The 16,496-nt window shown below is 44.8% G+C and overlaps 2 non-coding genes across 2 annotated transcripts; one reads left to right on the forward strand and one right to left on the reverse strand.

The window, feature by feature from the left end:
* The first annotated feature begins 9,070 nt into the window (after window positions 1–9,070).
* On the forward strand, window positions 9,071–9,197 carry LOC120099073 (small nucleolar RNA SNORA29). Its single transcript, XR_005497894.1, has one exon. It is a non-coding gene; the product is annotated as a small nucleolar RNA SNORA29 (small nucleolar RNA).
* A 5,328-nt stretch (window positions 9,198–14,525) lies between these two features.
* LOC120099017 (small nucleolar RNA SNORA17) lies at window positions 14,526–14,651 on the reverse strand. Its single transcript, XR_005497849.1, has one exon. It is a non-coding gene; the product is annotated as a small nucleolar RNA SNORA17 (small nucleolar RNA).
* Window positions 14,652–16,496: the final 1,845 nt, after the last annotated feature.

Consider the following 16,496-nt stretch of genomic DNA (forward strand, 5'->3'; position numbering starts at 1 on the left):
AATGGCATGGGTCCTGCCCCTGGAACAGAGCCAACAGGGCGTGGGCCTCTACCAGTGTTGATGGCTGCTGTGGACAGATGGCTTGTTTGGATATCGTACTTTACATTCTTTCTTCGAGGAATGTGCTCCCACGTTAATGACCCCATGATAATCAGAGACAGCATGAGTCTAGGAGGCAAAGGTGTGGCTAATGTCTCAGTAAAATGTTAAGTGCTGGGACCTTCAAGATAGCACTTAAGGCTGTGGGAAAGAACTCTGAAAACATGAGTTCAAAAATATATAATTTTTCAGCTATGTAAAATATAAGAATTCAATATTAATTATGTAAGAGGCTTCACGTATCTAAAAGAACAAAAGGAGCTACACTGTGAACCATCTTGTCAAAAAAATATTAAGAAAGAAGATAAAGAGATTTGGGGAGTGGTGATCACAGGATCCCACCCAGCTAAGTTTTTTTTGTTTATGCTTATAAAGGCAGACAGATTCCTCAGTTCAAGGTCTGGAAAACACAGAGGTCAGGTTCAGGCCCAGGCATGATAGAAATGGTAATTTCAGGGTGGGGTCCCCCCAGTTAGCTTATCATCTGTGTTTAACAAAGACAGACAAATCTCTAAATTCTTCTGCAATGTTAAAAAAAAATGTGCTGACTTGTCTCCTGAGAATCAAGAAGCTATGGTCATGAGATGCTCATACATAGGAGAATCAAAAGGGAACCTGGAGTAAATGACTTGATATGTAAAATAAAAGACTGGGCTTATGATCTTCAAGAGATGAGCTATCCAGAGAATTTTTTAGAGTACTGAAAGAAAACTATTTGGAGAACTATCTCAGTGGAAGAGAGAGAGGAGAGAGAAAGAGAGGGGGGGGGAGGGAGAGAAAGAGAGAGAGAGAGAGAGAGAGAGAGAGAGAGAGAGAGAGCAATCTGGATAGCTGTCTCAAGCAGAACATAGGCTGTCAGCTTGAACCCACAATTTGACTACAAATCCTTTGTTTCAATGCTCTCAAATACCCCTTCTCTCAGAAACCCTCTCCAAGCCAAGCCTGGTTTTATTCCTTAGGAAGTCTAAGGTATTGTCACAGCAAACAGACACCTGCAACATTACTAACCAGGCTGAAAGGGGCATAAGATAAAAACTTACAGTTAGGGTCCAAGAATCACTGAAGAATGATACCCCAGACTCAAGCAGGAGGCAAAAGCAAAGAGTGCTTATTCAGCTGAATTTCCTGCATGCAAGGTCTTCCCATTTGGGAATGGAGACCTCTGGTGGACTTGCAGGCCCAGGTTGTACTATCATTTAGAGGAATTCCAGAGAGGGGTCTGTGTCCATGTACTTTGACTGGTTAGCTGTATCTCTAGGTGGTCTGTCTGATTCTACAATTGGTTAGGCTCTAGAGACTTCCCAGGAGGCTGCTTATTCATTCTAGCTGCCTATTCTTCCATCAGGCCAGATGACAAGGTGTCCTCAGATGGGCTGCCCCAAGCTATAGTTGGCTAACCACAGGTTCCTGGATCTGGGCCCTCATTTCTGGGAAACAGAAACTTAAGCCTAGTCCCCCAAACTGCCAATTTGTTGGCCTGTTTCTTGCTGACTCTGTCCTCTCATCACAAAATCTGAACAAATAGCACAGTTACTATACTGGCTGTAGAGGAATTTTGATCTAGCAACATGCCTTCTCTGGCAAGGGATCACATCGAAAGACCTCCTAGGTCTATGTGATCCAGCTAGACGGTAGACTGGATTGTAGTATGATCTGACTGGAATACAGGCAAACCCTTAGTACACACTTTTAGTCCCAAACAGTGAAAGTGAAATTTACAGAAGGAAGTATGGCTATGTTTTAAAGTGACTAATTGAGGGGAAGACAAAGTGATGAATCAGAGAAAGATTTGACAGAATAAGTCATAGATTGAATGCACCCAACTCACAGGAGAATAGCACAGGAAAGAGAGGTGACTTAAGAGAGCAGCACAGGGAGAGAAAGAGAGAGGAGGAAGTTTTACCAGGACAGTTATATGGGGACAGGTTGTAGGTGAAGATAGAATGAGCCAGAGGATGAGAAGGAACCAGATTAGAGCACATTGTCAAAGTTAGTATGGGGCCAAGCAGAGCAATTCAGTGGGAAAGCAAGAGAAGCCAGTTTGAATCAGTCAGCTTGAAGAGGAGTTTCGGCCAGAAGAGCTGGGTTGAACTGGCCAGCCAGAGTTAAGTAAGAGCTAGAAAGGGTGAACTTATTCATCAGTAAGTCTCAGAGGCAACGATTACATCTGGGAATAAAAGTCACATTTACAACTGGCTCCTTACTCCTTACTGTTGTTGACAGCCAGGGAAACAGGCTGGACTAAGTAGTACCTGTGCTTACCTTAACATCCTTCTGTGTATCTCAAGCAATTTTAAAAATAAATGTCAATTTTTAAAAGGAGGAAGTCTGATGATTTAGAAAATGAAATCTTTAAAAATCAAGTACCACGATACACAACTGCAATCCCAGATACTTGGCATGATGAGGCATGGGGTGGTAGAAAAGAGCTGTCTGAAGCTGGCCTGGGCGACAAGCAAAAACCCAGCTCTAGAATAAATAAAATAAAGGAAAAGACACATGTGTGTGCTCTGATCTCCAGGCCCTGGCTGGAAGGATTCACTTTTCCTGTGCTTATTAAAAATAAGAATTTTTAAATTCGATGCCTTCTCATGTGAAGCAATTCAACTAAATTTTAAGTTCTGAGTCTGTTTTTCCTAAGTTTTTGATCTGTATAAGGAAAGTGATGAGGGACGGCATACGGAAAACACCTTAGTGATGCTGAGCAGGACGTCTTAGATCTGGGAAGTGGCCTCATGAGGTTGTGCTGTGTTTTGGGTGTAACATTAATATACAAAAGATTGGTCTCAGTATTGAAATATCAGAAGGTGGCAGAGCCAGCCTTAAAGAGGTCAGGACCTAGTGTGTGTGTGTGTGTGTGTGTGTGTGTGTGTGTGTGTGTGTAACTAAGTCATGGGGCTTACACTTGAAAGGTGTAGCTTACAGATAAGTGTCGGGAACTGAACTTAGTGGTCCTCTGAAAGAGCAGCCAGTGCTGCTAACTGCCGAGCCATTTCCCCAGCCCTACTGGGACACCATCCATCATGTCCTGATGCTGCCAGAGGCTGTCACCAGCACCAGGCAGGTAGTGATACCAGCTCTTAAACCTCGGAACTGTGGATAAAGTGCCCTTTTCTGTCAAAGGGACATGAAATGAGTTAAACAACTGTGATTGACACAGCTGTATTCTAAACCTTCAACAGCACTGGGCACACTGGCTGTCCATATATTTCCTTTTAATTTCATTCATTGACTTGAATGTGTCTGATGTTTTTCCTGTGTGCATGTCTATGCATCACCTGTGTGCAGTCCCTGTGAGGCCAGAAGAGGGTGTTAGATGCCCTGGGACTACAGTTGCAGACAGTTGAGTCTCGGCGTGGTGTTTGCAGTCAAGCTTGGGACCTCTGGAAGAGCAGCCGGTACTCTCAGCCACGGAGCCATCTCTCCAGCCCCTGTGCATACTTCTCACAGAGCGTCTAAGCGGCCCTGCCTTTGAGCACCTCCCTCATTAATTTGGCTTTAGAGCAGCCACCTTGTCTACTCGAAACTTGAATCTCCCAGATGACACTGCTGTTTTTCAGGAAGGGCTCCCAGAACTGTTACAAAGCCTTGTCAGGGAATCACTGGCTCATCCATGGGTTAGCTTTTTACCTTTGACAGAGTCATGAAAGGTAAATGGGTTGGGGCGGGAGGGAGGAGGAGGGGCGGGGCGGGAATCCAGCAAGTGGCAAGGGAAGGGAAGCAGAAAAATGTCAAACTAGCACTGAGAATGGTTAGAGGGGGCCTATTGTTTTTCCACCCTGGACAACTTCACTCGTGGATTTATCTTCTGTGGAGAGGAGACAGCGTGCAATTCATCGAGGACACAAATGAAAAGCTGCACTGCATGGCTTTGTTTCCTTAGGAGATGAATCCCAGTATACCATGCTGAGGTGTAAGAGTAACAAAAATGGAGGTGTGTGTCTGCCTTTAGCCCAAGAAAGTAATTATAGCAACAGGAGGGAGGTAGGGAGAGAGGGAGGGAGGGAGGGAGGGAGATGCACATGTGTAAATGACAGTCCTACCTGTCAGAAAGTTATGAACTATCCTGAAATAACACACTAGAGAAACCCAGAACAATGCACATCCAAAGGTGGAAGAAAATGGTCTGAATTTTATGCAGAGAGGGAATTTAACACCTTCTTTACCTGAAGGTTGTTACCATTCACTTTCCAGCATCAAGACAGTGTCCATGGTCTGCAGAAATCCCCACTACAGAAGCTGTGGTCACAGGTGAAACCCAGGGAGCTGGGCTGAGACTCATTCTCACAGTGTCATTTGCTTGGAACTCAGAGGGGGAGGGGAACTGATCTTAAACATTTACCACTTTCTGTGGGTTTCCAGGCCAGATGAGGGTTGGTAGAGCACTGCCTATACCTGGGACAGCACTCAAAACAGCTCTCAGAAAACATTGCAGGAGTGGAGCCACTCCCTACCCAAATAAGGCTTAGGCCTACTCAACAACTTAGAAACAAAGGCCACATCCTGACAAAGCTAGTTAGGCTTCCCCTCCAGAGAACTAGCTTCTCAGAAATCACATGACCAGCAATCTGCTAATCTAGCTGATATTTTTGACAGGCCCCTCCCACTGCTGCAGCACTCCTCCTGTGTCCTACCCTCCCACCCCAGTAGCTATATAAACACCCTTACTATTTCAATAAATGAGCTTCCCTCTGACTCAATCTCCCAGGCTGTTTATACCCACCATACTAACTGCAGCCGGAGACTCTGCCCCTCAGCTTCTCTGCATCCTGAGATCGCCAATACCCAATGGCTGATTGGGTGGGGGACCCACAACTTTCCATACATGCTAGCTCTATACGCCATATACCGAATCTTTCCCTCAGCCTCTCTCCACTTCTTGCCCTTCTGTTGGATTTTATTCAAGCATAGCTTAATGAAAGTCCTGCTTTCCAATCTCTGTCTCAGGGTCGGCTTCGAAGGGATCCAACCATCAATGCACATTAACTCAAAGAAATGATTAAGTGCCAAGAGAGGGGAATCTTCCATTGAGGAGGAAGTCTGTGTTTGGTGTCCTTGCTGGGAAAACCCTTGCTTGGCATTTGAAATGTTTAGAATTCATCGGAGATGACAGTGAAACCATGAACTGTTTAAAGCAGACTCTAGTGAGATTGAGCATAAAACTTTTTAGGAAGGTTTTCTGGAAGCAGAACACAGAATAAACCAAAGTGCCAAGAGGTTGTTCACATGGTCCATCTGGGACTCAGTACTCTGGGGAGATGTGGCTAATAAAGACACAGGGTTGTGGGAGGGATGGTTAGATAGACAAGGCTGCAGGAGAAGAAAGAGCCTAGCACTGAGATTACTACTAGTTTGGGAGGCTTGTTTTATTAGTGCATGACAGAGAACTAGAAGGAAGATAGGTTTTGATTATGATAATGTTAAAACACACCCACATAGAACTTCAATTGAGATAAGTGGCAGGGACGCATTTATGTGAATGTGCTACATCGTGTTACTTATACCACGAATGACTCTAAAGCAAAGATCATAAACACACACATTACAAGAGGACAACAAAGATGAACCCTTTTGTTGAAGGGGATTGCGAGAGGCACGTTTAATGTACCAAAGGGAAACTAAACAACAGCTACAGAGTGGGCGCCAAATCAGCAGAGGGAAATTGTTGTGATTTTTTTTTTAACGTTTATTTATTTTATGAGTACAGGCTAGCTATCTTCATGCACACCAGAAGGGGGCATCGCATCCCATTACAGATGATTGTGAGCCACCATGTGGTTGCTGGGAATTGAACTCAGGACTTCTGGAAGAGCAGTCAGTGCTCTTAACCACTGAGCCATCTCTCCAGCCCCTATTGCTATGATTTTTATCATGGTGGTTTCTTTCTACTCTGCTCTCAGGCTAGTTGGCCCAGGGACTACAATTATTAAGGAAAGCCCTTGGGTACTGTGGATTGGCTCATTTGAAGGAAACTCATGCAAAGGGAGAACATAATTTATTTGGGTCTTAGGTTGGCCATTAGGGTTTTATGGTTGGTAGCTTGGGAGTGAGTTAGGCACAGGCCTGGGATGAGGATCAAATGCACTGAAGGGGAGTTTTAAACAGTTTGCCAGCTGGTGGTGCTCACCAGTGATCCCAGCACTGTGGAAGCTGAAACATGGGGATCTCAAATTCTGCGTCATCCTGGGCTATATAGCAAGTTTCAAGTTAACCTGGATCCCATAGCAAGACCCTGCCTGGAACAAGAGCATCAAAACACAAAAAGTTAAGCAAACGACTTGATGGCAGGCCAAATGCATGTCAAGGCAGTAGTGCAGAAGTCTGAGGGAAACACCATCAAGCACAAAGTTCACTGAGACTGGACTCAACAGGAATCAGTCTCTTGGAGAATCACATGCTGTCTAAAGTGAGCTCGGGGGAAAATGTCTTCCAGGGTGAATCGGAAGCTTTAATGGAGAAAAACGAAGGCTTAGAAGGGAGGTCCATGGAGAAAAACACATGGCAGAACCGAGTGTCAGGGCACGGCGAGAAGTGGAACCAGAGAGAACAAGGCAGTGACAGGTGGGTGGGGAAGGAGCATGGTGTTGATGAGTAGGGCTGGTCCTCCTGTCACTGGGAGGCTTAGGCCACCACCTGCCCATCCTGCCCCACCAGACACTGTTTAAAGTACCTACAAATGACTCTTACAATGCTCTTGTCTGCGGAAAGGACAGCAGAAACCATAGTCTTGAGGAAAAACCAAACTAAACCAACCAAAAACTGTCCAACGGCCTCCAAAAGGGTGACTTGGGATAAAAAAAACAAAACAAAACAAAACTCAGCAATCTCTCTCTCTCTCTCTCTCTCTCTCTCTCTCTCTCTCTCTCTCTCTCTCTCTCTCTCTCTGGGACAGGATTGCTTACCACGTCCACCCAAAATGCAAAGGACTATGAGAGCATAGCAACGCTGCTATTATGTAACTACATGTACAGTTACATATAATAATCAATAATACTATTATGTAACTAAGGCAGTATAACTAGAAATACACTGTCAGGTTGCCTATACAAGACATTAATAGTTCCTACCTTTAATGGAAAAGACATTTTATGGTTACTTCATAAGTGATCATGTCTTCGGGAACTATATTAATATAGATGCATGATTTTTGTCTTTGTTTTTTGAGAGTGTCTTACCTAGTCATGACTGGCCTCAAACTTGTTCTGTAGCTGAGGATAACCTTGAACTCCTGACCCTCCTTGTTCCATGTCCTGAGTTCTGAGGTTAAACGCATGCATTACCACACAGCGATCTCAGAAAAGAATCACAATTTTAAAAACGAGTTTCTCTGGTCATCCTGTCATGAGAGCATAAAAGTTTTGTTCATTGATTTTCATTTGCTTTGCAAATAAATCTCCCTCTCTATCGTACCACAGCAAATCCCGCTGGATTTACCTGTGGATTAGCTGACAAATGAAATCAGGTTGTCTGTGCCCTGAAGACACTCGAGTCATGTGATCTCATGAGAAGTCAGGCTTGAAGGAATGAGTTTAGGAGGTCATGGTGGGCACTGCTCTCCTTCAGGGTAAAGGAAAGATATGAAATACTCTGAGACACCCAAGACAAACAGAAATGACAGTGTCTCCCAAATCCACATAGTATGTCATGTGATAAGTCTGAGAAATGCCACAAGGAAAGTAAAACAGAACTTTTACTTTTGATTTGGAATGGGAATGGAAAATAGAAGTGGGCTATGCGACCCATGAGAGAGGAAGGAGCAGATGTGAACCAGCAACCTCATGGGCAGCCCATCGAGGAGAACTAGATGATTAATACACTACAAAGGGGCTGGGACAGCATGATTTATCTCCATCTCAGAATGGAAACCCATGAAGCAGAAAATGAGGTTAAAATGAAAAATGTACAAATCCTGACAAACAGCAGAATAATGGATAATCTACGTTCAAAGTAAGGACATAAATTAAGAGAAAGAACCAAAGTTCTTCTTATAAAGAACTCGAGAATGTTAAAAAAAAAATAAATAAATAAAACCACTTCACAAACACACAGTGGTGTTTGAACACCTCCTCAGAAAATGAAGTCTTTCTTAACACCATAGGCCTACAAGGAAATAATCAATCCCCCCACTGCTCAGTAAGATGATGCTTTATTAGAGGCAGAGGCAAGACAAGAAATGGAAGTCACTAAGACTCTCTTTATGGGAGACAAGGGAATTTTCAGCTTTCTAAGAAAATAACCTCACTTAGCCAATGAATCAGGGCAGAAATTAAATAAAAATAAACTAGGATCAAATTTGCAATTTATCCATATTCTGATATCAGTATGAAAGATCAAAATAAAAGATTGCTTACCCAGAGCCAACATGGTATGTATGCATCTGCTAAGATCAGTGACTATTTGATGTCACAAGAAGCAAGAGCAGTTAGCAAAGGATACTTTGCAAGAATAAAGTGAAGAAAACTTTGATCTTTCCCAAGACCAGGAAGATGTGTCACAATTCTCAGGATTCTGGACCGTGGCAACTTCTAATCATCCTGGTGAACACGGACCATCTGTAGCTCTAAGTGATCATGTCCTACAGATCAGGTTCCAACTAATGACTGGTCGGGGGACCTACCCCTGTTGTAAGTCAATAAATATCTCTATTCCTTTTCCATGGGAAGAAAGGGCTCAGAGCGGTCAGCTATGAAAACTACTGTCAGGAAAAAGATTAGTATGTGACCAGACTTCTGATGGCCTTACTGAAAGATGACAATGTTTCACGTGCTACAGTGTAGCAGGAAGTACTGTTTCCTATAGTGGGGTGAAAGAGGACAATGTTTCATTGCTACAGTCTATCAGGAAGTACTGTTTCCTATAGTGGGGTAAGAGCCTACATCTCCCACATCCTAGTTCAATTTCTCAAGTCGAAGTCCTGCACTTCTGGAAAAAGCTAAATTTCACTCTGTTAACTGTATTTGCTAACTCAAACCTTTCTGTTAAAACCAAGAGCAGTAGTTTAGTGGCTATGCTTATGGGATAGATGAAAAGTGCCGTGATCTGAAGAGGGGGAGTTGTTCCGTGTCTTTCCTCTATATGAAATGGCTGAACAGAAAAAAAACAAAAACAAAACAAAAAAAAAAAAAAACCAAGAGCAGTGTTGCATGCATGTTTTATTTCCTTATGAGAAACAAGTATCTTTCAGATATAATTTTGTGATGTAAAACTTCACTGACAGTATACAGTTAAAAAGGATATACAACAGAATGAATTTTCACAGGTGAATGCACTTCTAGGCTCAAGTTTTTGGTTGGGAGCAGAGATGAAAGGATTTTGGGGGTCTCTGCATGACCAGCAGAGTTTTAAGACAACAAGGAAATCCAGTTCAACATGACTCAGTCGCCAGTGTTAGTTCAAACTTTTAGTCTGACACTGGGCAGTTTATTATAGTCATGTTTCAACATGGCACAATTTTGGGGAAAAAATGTTTCCTGATGACAATTTAGTCAATCCCGTGTAAACAACAGAGATGTAGACATTCTTATGTTGAAATTCTGTTTTACAGAGTACATATGGTTCTTATTGACTCAGAAACAACACTCAAGGTAAGGGTCTAGGGAGAATGATTGAGATGGACATAAAAGTCTGAGGTGACAGGAATGGTGTGGCCCTACAGATAGCACAGAGATTACCCAGGCTGTTATAAAGTACACGTGGCATTGCCTACAAGAATGGGCTCTACCAACTGAGAAACAATGCTCAAGATCAAGTTCTAGAAGGAGGGAAAAGTCTGGGATAGGCTTAATACTCTGGTAGATTCGGTGTGGCTGACCTTACAGAGAGCACAGATCACCAGGATATTAACTACATCCACACCCAGCTTCCCAGGGAGAAAATTACCAAACTTCTGCTGTTTAACATCTGCGCATGTTTAATATCCCCAGCTTCCCTGGGACTTATCTGTGAGCGCAAGGACCTTGTGCCCTCTCCAAAGTGTGAAGAGGAACCTAAGGACAAAGGAAGATACACAGGACCATACTCAAGAGCATGCAGTCATGGTGCCAAGGACATTTTATAGATTGTCACGCAAAGTGGTTTCTTGTCAGAACAAGTTACACACTGAGTTCTACAATGGCCATGTTATTGCTAATTCTCAGTTCTGTGAACGTCAGTTAGCAGCCCTCTTAGCTAGCTCATTCCACACATGTACATCCACCCCACAAACTTTGTCTGCAGCCTTTATTCCCTTAGAATGCCACTAAAGCTGCCTTGTGACAAGTGTCTGTTAGTTTGCAATACCGGGAGATTGAAGCCAGGGTTCTGGGCATGGTAGGCACATAGTATACCTCTGAGCTACAACCCCAGCCATTAACAAGCTCTTAGATTTAAAAAAAGTAACACGATTAGGTCCCTGTATTACTCAGGGTTCTCTAGAGTCACAGAACTTATGGAATGTCTCTCTATATTAAGGGAAATTATTGGAAGGACTTACAGTCTGCAGTTCAACTAACCCAACAATGGGCAGCTGTGATGGGAAGTCCAAGAATCTAGTAGTCGCTTGGTCCCACGAGGTTAGGTGTTTCAGCTGGTTTTCTGTATAAGCTGGAATCCTGAAGAAGTAGGCTCCAATAGAAGTGCTGGCAAGTAAGTACAAGAAGCAAAGAAGAAACCTTCCTTCTTCCATTGTCCTTCCATAGACTTCCAGCAGAAGGCATGGCTCAGATTAAAAGTGTGTATCACCAGGCCTGGATCTAAGCTCTTCTTTACTTGGAACTTGCTCTGTCCCAGGCTGGCTTTGAACTCAGAGATCTGCTTGCCTCTGTCTCCTGGGATTCAAGGTGTGTACCATGCCTGGGTCTAAGCTTTTCATGGCCACTATGCCTCCAGATCCAGATCAAAAGCCTGTGTCTTCCAGTCTCAAGATCTGGATCACAGGTGTGCCCTCCATTTCTGAATCGTGGCTCATCCTGGAAATAGTAAAGTTGATAACTTGGAATCGCTACCACAGTCCCCAAAGACCTCTGTGCCCATTACTAATACAATAAATTAGTTAGGTCTGTTTTTGAACATCCTACAAATGGAATCACACAAATGTATACATTGTGCATTGAATGTCTCTTGTTCAACAACAAGTGTGAGCCCTTCAAACAGCCCCACATGGTTGTAATTTGTTAATTTTCACTAGTGCATAGTGTTCCACTGGTGATAGATATCTGATGTTTTCAGTTAAAAAAAAAACATCTTTTTTAGTTCTTTGTAAACTTCACATCATGCACTCCAATCCCACCCATCTTCTCCCACCACCTCGTACATTTCCTCCACCCATACAACCTGTCTCCCAACAGAGGGAAAAAAAATCTCATTGTGGAAAATATAGTGTGCCACAGTGTGTCCCATAGTACACACTTTTGACCACACTCCTTTGCTTGTAAACGCTCATTGCAATGAGTTCTTTGTTCTGGTAAGAGGTAATAAGACCCATTTACAGTCAAAGATGACCCAGACCAGTGGGAGGAAACTCAGCCCCAAGACTCCCTCAGTCTCCCACTGATTGGGCCCCAGAGATACCACAAGAACTGGACAATGACAAACCTGATCCCCTCTAAAATATGATGGTCCAGTCCTTTCAGGTCACCAATACATCCAGGCCTGAATTAGCTGAGTCATAAAGACATAGCCTTATTACTAGATGTTTTCATAAGATTAGATATAGCTGACACTGGCACTGAGATAACCTCCCTGATGTCACAAAGTAAACATTATGATAGACTAAGATGATAATAAAAAGTCACTACCAGTCCCTCCATAACAAAGCCTATAAGCTTCAGGAAGTCCCATGATTGGGCATTCTAGTGACCAGAGAAAGGGGAGAAGGAGAGACTAAACCTACTCCACCTTGGGATTCCCATCTTAAAAGCCAGAGATGTTGACCTGCAGCTAAACCCATGTACCAGGAAGGACCCCATGGCTCATTCTTGGCCAGAGTCACTCCCTAGCTGCTTCCTAGCAACAGTTGATTAAAGGATAGTCAGATTGTTTCAGATGCACTTTCGGACCATTCGTGATTATATATCGTCTTGCTTCAGAGCACCCACCTGCCGGCTTACAACAGACATTTCCTTAGACATGTGCTGGGCCGGGCCTCCCCCACCACCACCCTTACTTCCATTTTCTATAAAACCTTGTCCCAATGAGAGTTTGGGGCGGCTTCACCAAACTGTCCTGCGGGCCTGCGGTGAGAAGCCCTTACTCACTTACTTATTTAGGGTAATAAAGAGACCCTAAAGTGATTACATTGGAGTTGGCGCCTTTGTGGTCTTTTAGGGTTCACGAACACTTCCTGGCACAACAGCTTCTGGCTTCTGCTACACTAAAAGACTGGAATGTGGGGCTCCTCTCAGATATCCTGTTGTTGCCTTGTGTCATGGAGATCCTGTAGTTTTAGATCTGTAGGACCAGCCCCTTCACACACTCCAGCAGTTCATTGATGGGGTACATGTTGGGTGGGCCAATCCAAAGCCCTGGATCTGGGCCAGAGAGGTATCTGAGCTGGTCAGCCTGTTGCTCTCTCTCACCTACACCGCTGAGGCAAGCTCTCCTCTCTTGCTCTGGCTGGCCTATTCAGTGCTGCCATTAGCAAGGGGCAGAGTAAGCCGCCTTCCTACTTTCATGTCCTCAGGGTTGGATCATCTACACCCATGCCATCAGAGCCAGCTCTACTGTACTTACTAGGTGAGGTACAGGCTCTGCTCTACTGAATGCTAACACTGGTGAGAGGCGGGGCCAGTTCTCTCATGACCTCAGAGCCAACTCTACCATCTGCCCTAGGTAAAGAGGGACAAGAAAGGGGAAGGGGGCTTCTTTCCCTCATCAGTGCCACTGCTCAGCAGACAAGAGTCAGGGTCTACTTTCCCAGGCTCATGCCCTCAGGGCTAGTGCACCTGCAATCCCCACATCTGGGCTCAGCTCTTCTGTGACGCCCAGGTGAGGTGCAGCAGGTGAGGGATAGGGTCCGCTCTCCTGTCAGCTTCAGGTGTGGAGGGCAAAAGGGAGCGGAGGGGAATCTCTCACTCGTCAACACCACCACACAGCAGACAAGAGGCAAGGCCAACTCTCCTAGGCTCATGCCCTTGGAGCTGGCTTACCCACATCCCTACACCCAGGGCCAGGTCTACTATGCTGCCCAGGCCCACTCTCATGAGTGCTGGAGTAGGTGAGGGGTAAGGATGGCAAGGGGTGAAGGAGACAACTCTCCCTCACCCATGTCACCACACAGCAGACAAATAGCAGAGCCAGCTCTCCCATGCTCACATCCTCAAGGCTGGCTCACCTATGCCCCTGCCACCAGGGTCAGCTCTACTGTGCTGCTCAGGCAAGGTGCAGGGCCTGCTCTCCTGAGTCTCAGGCAAGGTGCAGGGCCTGCTCTACTGAGTTTTACACCAAGTAAGGGGCAAGGCCAGCTCTCCTGATCTCATAATCCCAGGGCCAAGTCTCCTGCCTGGTGCAGGTGGCAAGAAGAGAGGAGGTGTTTCTCCCTTAGCCCGTGCACAGGAGACAAGTTGTTCTCCCACTCGAGGCTGGCTTACCCAAAACTCCCAGACCCAGGGCCAGCTCTGCTGTGCTTCCCCGGGTGGTGTGCGGGCCCCTCTCCTGAGTACTACTGCTGACTAGTGGTGAAGTCAGCTCTCCTGCTTTCACGACACAGGGCCAGCTCTTCTCTGATGCCCAGATGAGGGGTAGGACCAGTTCAGCACAACATTCAGAGATCAACATGTCCCTGGTGAGCAGTCCAGATCAGGGACATCCACCTAGCCTTTAGAGCTAATAGAGCTCTGCTGCTGCTGGGCCATGGACTCCAGTAATGGACCCCAGTGGTAGCAGGGGGAGGACCCCGCCATGGTCCCACCTGCTATTCACATCAGGCTGTTCCTCCCTACCCTCACATCTCCAGTTCTGCCCTCTTTGTTGTGCCCACATCCTCCTCTTTCTCTTCCATTTTTCCACTACTTATTTACTTCTCTTAGTGGCACCCAGGGACTCTGAGTGTCTGGGGTCATCTCAGGAGTGCCATGCACAGGGCAGTGAGCATCTCAGGCACGGTCTGCCCCACCCTCTTATCCCCCCAGGCCTGTGCAGGGTTGGACTGGTGGTCATTGTAGGCTAACTCACTATCTGGGTTCCACAGTATCGGGCTGGTGGTCATCTTGGGCTCTCTCCTCTCCCAAGCCTGGTGACATGGTTCTATGTGGGGGTCATGTGTATCAAACTCACTTCTACGGGGCCCTTGGTCCCAGGAGGGTTTCTTGTGGTCTCTGGCTTGCTCCCGCTGGGCCTCGAGGGCCCCAGGCAGAGTTCCATTCTTCTCCAGCTTGTCCCCAGCCCTGGGAACCCAACCAGGCCCATGTGGAGGCAGACTGGCGGTTGTCTCAGGCTTGCTTTTTTCAGGAAATGTTAGGCTACTAATGATGTTTACAGAGCAGAACGCTGGGTGTAGACATAGCCTCTCTCCTCTCTGCCACTTACTGACACGCGTGTGATACAGCAGCCACACCTGCAATGCCTCTAGGGGCAGGGTTGTTTTCAATTTTTGACAGGAAAAAAAAATGTTGTTTGTTTACTCTTTTGGTGATCATGTGGGGATTACTTTGCACTTACTCAGGTTTATTAGAAGTGTTTCTGAGAACTCTGGCACTTAAAAGAATCCTTTATTTTTTTTTTTTTTTGGAGTGTACATCCCTCATGTGGTCTATACTTTAATGATATATATTCTTTATATGTTTTAAGTACACATTAGTATTGTATCCGATGTAAAAATCTAGGAATAGAACTATCAATACATATTGATCAACAGTTCAATGTTTTAATCAGTCATTCAATTTCTTTGAGACTTATTGAGTACTTCGGTTCTTTCTGAATCAATTTAATTATCATATACCCATTGTCAAGGGATCATAATTTACGGTTAAAAAACTGACCACAATTGATGGAGCTGGGGTGACAGATAGAGGGATTTGGTTTATGATTTGTTTCCTTGCTACGAATGTTTGCAATTCTCCCTAACGTAATTTTTAAGCTGCTAGAGTGGAAACCATGACTCGCATATATTAATATATTTTTAATCTACCCACTTTTTCTTAAGAAAATTAAAGTAGATACATTGCCACTAACGTGAATGAATACAAGTTAAACCATATTTGTATTCGAAGGGAAATGAATGTGCTCTCGTTTTATCTTTGAAAACACTGCAAATGCTTTTCAGAACAAAGCGACTGTGAAGAAAAATACTAATTGCTCAAACACATAACATTTCAAAAGTCTAAAAAGCACCAGACTCACCTTCTTTAAAAGATCAAATCTTTAAATTCCTTTTTAAAACCTTAGCCTGCTCCCAGAGTACATAGTAACACTAACAGTCATCTCATGGCCTCAGTCCCCACGTAACACACCACGAGAGTTCAGGGCTCTGTGTCAGAGGTGGACTCTCAGGTTTACCTTGTGCTCAGGATGCTAGCCAAATGCTGGCACACGTGCTGTGCTCGGGAAATAAAATGGCTGCAGGATGCACTGCAGAGGCGACTGGTTCCCTCACTAACTTACGGGAAGGGTTAAGAGACAAAAGTCAAAGCCGTTTAAATTGGATATCTATTTGGCTGATCCTCGGCTCCAGGCATTAAGTCTATCCTGAATGCAAGGAAGATGTTAGCCTCAGAAAGTCACAAGAAAAGCCATGTCTGGCTGCTGCTCATGGTGTGGCTTTCTCTGCAGGGACAAGTTTTTCGGGATATGCTGGCTTACATTTGAGCACTTTGATGAACTCAAGGAAAGGATGGTGGGACTTCATGGTGGGGTGCGCTTGTACAAGAAGACAAAAGAATGGGGATTTTTTCTGAATTACTCTCTGTGTCCTGTCTTAATCTAAGGCATCTCCTTAAGGAACTCTCACCCTAACTTCCCAATCCCAACCTCCTGACTCGCTCTGCTTTTGACAATATGAGAGGACTCTTGAGAGCTCACTTAAAACTATTTGTGTGATTTCCCCCTCCTGCCCTAGTGTTGTGACTTGCAAGCCAAACGTCTTCCGGAGGCTCCTGTGTTTGAATGCGTAGTCCCCAGTTGTTGGCGCTGTGTGGGAGGGTTCTGATGCAACCTTTAGGACCGGCAGACCTCAAGGCTCTATAGGCTGACCTGACTCCTTGTTCTTTGATTCCTGACCATTGATACAATGGGATAAACTGGCTCGTGCTCAGGCTGCCCCTCCTTTCCGGCCACAGTGAATCATATCTGTTTGGAAAGAGGAAACCCCTTCTTCTCTAAGTTTCTTGGATCAGGTATCTTGCAGCAGCAGCACGCAACAAAGACAGATATGTCAGATAAAACATGAGTGTGTGGACTAAGTAATAATGCTAAATAATAAACGG

This window comes from Rattus norvegicus, chromosome 20 (genome assembly GCF_036323735.1).
Source record: "Rattus norvegicus strain BN/NHsdMcwi chromosome 20, GRCr8, whole genome shotgun sequence".
In the NCBI taxonomy this organism is placed as follows: Eukaryota; Metazoa; Chordata; class Mammalia; order Rodentia; family Muridae; genus Rattus; species Rattus norvegicus.